This window comes from Platichthys flesus, chromosome 17, assembly GCF_949316205.1.
Source record: "Platichthys flesus chromosome 17, fPlaFle2.1, whole genome shotgun sequence".
NCBI classification, from domain to species: Eukaryota; Metazoa; Chordata; class Actinopteri; order Pleuronectiformes; family Pleuronectidae; genus Platichthys; species Platichthys flesus.
Window position 1 is genome coordinate 21,532,828 of NC_084961.1, and position 4,590 is coordinate 21,537,417.

At 39.0% G+C, this 4,590-nt stretch overlaps 1 long non-coding RNA gene across 1 annotated transcript; it reads left to right on the forward strand.

Moving 5' to 3' along the window:
- Positions 1-328: 328 nt before the first annotated feature.
- Positions 329-1,825, forward strand: LOC133972663 (uncharacterized). The gene is made up of 3 exons (XR_009924472.1): positions 329-550; positions 1,323-1,374; positions 1,642-1,825. It is a non-coding gene; the product is annotated as an uncharacterized LOC133972663 (long non-coding RNA).
- Positions 1,826-4,590: the final 2,765 nt, after the last annotated feature.

The window sequence follows — 4,590 nt, forward strand, 5'->3', positions numbered from 1 at the left end:
GCCCCCTGGTGGCAGCAGGAAATGTATAGCTGACACTCTGATGTATTCCTGCTCATCCAATATGCAAAACCATGTCAAACTTTGTTTAATGGGTCTCAAGACATTGATAATGTAGCCATAAGATTATTGTGACTTTTTATCATGCGGTTTATTAATGGCATGGCTTGAAAGTTCATCAGCTCGTCGGAGAGAGTCCCATTGAATCCCATGTTAAAATGCCCAATTTTAGAGTAGAATTAAACCTGTTTACAGCATTATTCAAACTTTGGTTTTAGTCTCAATCGCTATGTTCTTCCTTCATTAAAACTCTGAGGGGGTGAACTTTTTCGTAACTACCTCTATATCGCTATAATAAGCGATATAGTGGTTTGAAATTTACGTGACGTCACAGTGAGCTGCGCCCTCCCTTCTCCTTACTTTTTCCTGTGTCATTGAACACAACTCGAGACTTTCGAAACCTCCCACTCAGTATCGGATGAATAACACAGTTTGATGTTTTGCTTGTTCTGCTGACGGACACGTTAAAGACGTCTGCGCTCCCGTTTCTGTGGTAAGTCAAGCTCAGTATTTTATTTAGATGTGTAGAAGTGATTCGCAGGGTGTTTTAGTACCATGCATTCGAGCTAACGTCCGTTAGCATGGAGGCTAAATACGAACTCCGATCTGGGGCATTAACTCCTGTTTAATGCGAACGGCACTATTACCGACACACACCGATATGAACCGACATGAGTAGGTCCGCCCAGCAGTGGCATGCGTTAGTTTATGAGGTTAAATCTGAGACAGGAGACTGTGTGTGTCCGGTGAATTAGCTCCATCAGGATATCTATTGCTATAAAATGGTTTCACTCGCCAAGGCATTTGACTTGACAATGTTACACAGTTAGTTATTCTACTGAAACAGACTTACAGTGATCAATTGAAACGTGCGTATTTAAAGTCACATCTGTATTTTAAGAGCAGATGTTTAAAGGGGAATTCAACTTCCAAAGCTCTTTATTCAGAGTATTGTCATGATGTCTTACAGAGAAAGCTAAACGTTCTGCTGCCTGCACTGTTTACATTGTAATCTCAGGCAGATTTCACTGAATTGTTCTGTTAAATATAAATAAATTATAGCCTTGTATCTTTATTAGAACAGACAGTGTAATAGAGAATTTGATGCTGATGTACACTAACTATTTCCTAAGCTGAAATGATTATGATCTGTTTAACTTTGAAGTAATACACTTCCTTTTTTACCATTTAAAGTGTGTTAAGGACTTAACCTGGCACATGTATGACTTTACACATTTGTATATTTATGTTGAAATTTTCTCTAGCATGTCCAGCATGAGACAACTGGAATTCAACCACATTGAACACCGACTTCAGGTACAGACCTCTTTTCATTAATTACAAACAACCATGGCAAAGTACTGCACATAATACATTGTGTATTAAATAATATATGCAATACTTTGAATGTGAAATAACTCCATACTGTACATTCATTGTCATGGTAGTGCACGTTTTAATCCAAAAGCATATTCAAATACACAGTTGAATATCCACAGAAAATAAGATTACACACTTTGTTCATATGTAACTCTTCCTCTACAATAATGACGATCACTTTCATGTTTCCTATCATTTTATTAGGGACAGACGAGCCTGAAGGACACAGCTGTGATGACCATGTTCTGTCTCTTATGGCAAAGCAGAAATATAAAACACTGGGTTCTTATCTAAAGTGTATCAAATCAGATCTCCACCATGTTGCTGCTGAGGACATCAGGTGCTGCAGTTCTTCATCTATGAAGAGAAAAAACGCACTGTTAAAGAATGTTTTGTGTTGTGTATAAAGCACAACAGATTTCTGATAGAACTGTTGTACTGTGGTCTTGGTTTATATCCTCATGGTGAAATGTACATATTTTAAGTCCCTTCTGATAAAAGTGCTGAAAGAAATACAACATTGTACAAATACATAAAATGTCTTTCTACCTCATCAGTACTATTCAAGGTGATAATCTCCCACAGACCTATTGATAACAGTCCAAATCAAGTCTTTCCACTTCTCTCAGTGTGAAAACATAATTCTATAATTAATTTGAGAACTGTTTACAACACTGATGTGTGGAGATTAAAATCATACCTAAACTGTCTAATTCACTGTAAAACTCCATGACATTCGCAGGCCATCTGTAGTTAAGGGAGCAACGCATGGAATGATGTGTAGATTACTAGTTTGATGATGCATGAGGAGAGGCGGTGGTCGAGTGGCAGAAACTTGGACTATGGGCAGAGAAGGTCTCTGGTTCGTCTTTGGTTCGACTCCATGGAGAGACAACAAAAGTCGAACCTGGATTGATCTGTCCAAAAATCCAAGAGTCTCCCTACCCTCTCTAGTGCCCATGAGCAAGGCACCTCACTCCCCCAACATCTGCTCCCCCGAGCGCCGTACATGGTCGCTCACTGCTCTGTGTGTCCTGCACCAGATGGGTAAAAAGCAGCGATTAAATTTCCCTACCTGCATGAGTGTGCCTTTGCATGTCTGTGCATGTGTTTGGGATGAATAAATGGATTTTAATCTTAATCTTTTAATCTTAATCAGTTGTCTTCCAGTTGACCAGCATGAAGCTGCAGATCTCCACCATGTTGCTGCTGGGGACATCAGGAGCTGCATTAATGAGGAGCAGAAGCGTACTGTTATGAATGTTTTGTGTTGTTTATGAAGCACTACTTATTTCAGCTAGAACCGATGTACTAGGGTCTGGGTTTGTATCCTAATGGTTAAATGCACATACTTTAAATCGCTTTTGATAAAACGTGACAAAGAAATACAACATTGTACACATAGATAAAATGTCTTTCTACCTCATCTGTAATATTCAAGGTGATGATCTCCCACAGAGCTGTTGATAACAGTCCACATCAAGTCTCTCCACTTCCCTCAGTGTGAAAACATAATTATATAATTAATTGGAGAAGTGTTTACAACACTGATGTGTGGACATTATAATGTTATCACTACTGTCTAATTCACTCTACAACTCCATGACAGACTAAATAAACAATGTGAAAATAGTAATGGCGGATATACCATCCTGTATCAGAATATTGGTGAAACAGTTACTATCACATGAAACGTAAACGTGTAGCGTATTGATAGTAACTCATTAAAAAAAATAATGTCAAAACCAAAACAAGACTGTCGAGTTATCTTGCTTCAATCTGTTCATTAGACGTGATAAATAAACGGTAACTTTTATAACAATTACATATTACAAAAAACTTGAGGCATGTAAGCATATGATGATAGATAAAGCAATAGGTTATGTTGGATAGTTTCAAGGTTACTTACCTCTAGTTCAGCACCAGCGGCTGGCCAGAAGAAGTGGAGCGATCTTCCTTGCCGCACAGGGCAAACGCAGGCAATGTGGAGACGAGCGCTTGGTCATCGAACGTTCTCTCTTCCCCGACCGCAACAGACTTGAAATTGCCTGTGCTCGGGCCCGTTAGTGCTACAACGTAGCCCTAGTTAGGGCCCGAGCACCGAAATCGGTGAGAGGACCTATTGAAATTGAAAAGATTATTATTATTATTATTTTTCTTCGCTCAGTGAATTGGCTTTTTGAGGGCTTTAACGTGCTCAAAAAGTTTCTAAAGTGTACAGTAAATTACAAATGTGTGCAAGTTTACGTTTTCTGAAGTATTTTGAAAAGGGCGTGGCAAAATGGCTCAAGAGCGCCACCTACGGAAAAGCCCCTCATTTAGCATTCACCGATCCTCAAAAAAAACATAGACTATTGTGTCTCATGACAAGATGCACAAAAAAGTCCATCAGTGCATTATGAATAACGCAGCAGGAAGCCCGCCAGTTTGACTTTAGTGGCCATTTCGGTCATATTCCATATTTTTTCTTTGATGTACTTGTCGTACAGCTTTCATCAGATCAACTTCAAATTTAGACGATCGTCATCACAACAAATTGGAGATCTAAAGTTATTGAAGGATTACGTTTTAGCAAAACCGTCTGACCGTGGTGTGGCGTTAAAGTTTGATGAAACGCCATCAAAACACAAGCTTCCATATTTCAGACATATTTTGTCCAATTGAGTCCAAACTAGACACATACGACAAGAATCGCGACCAGAAGACATCGGTGCAGAAATTGTGACTTACAATCACAGCGCTCCCTGGGGGCAACAGGAAATGTCTTGTTTTTAAGACGTGTTATGTTTTTATGTACTACTCGGAGACCTTTAATCAATCAACTTAAAAATTAGATGAGACTCTACAAAACAAGATGAAGATCTAAAGTTATCAATATTTAAACTTTTCATCACACCGTGTGACCATGGTGAGGTCTCAAAGTTCGACTAAACGCCAATATAAGCAAGCTTCTGTAACTTAGACATATTTTGTCCAATCGACTCCAAACTACACATATAAGACAAGAGTCGCGACCGGAAGACATCTACCTAGAAATCATGACTTAAAAGGAAAGCGCCCCCTGGTGGCATCAGGAAATGTCTTGTTTGTGTACATCGTGCGCTTTGATTTATTTGTCGGAGAGCTTTCATCACATCAATTTAAAATTTAGAC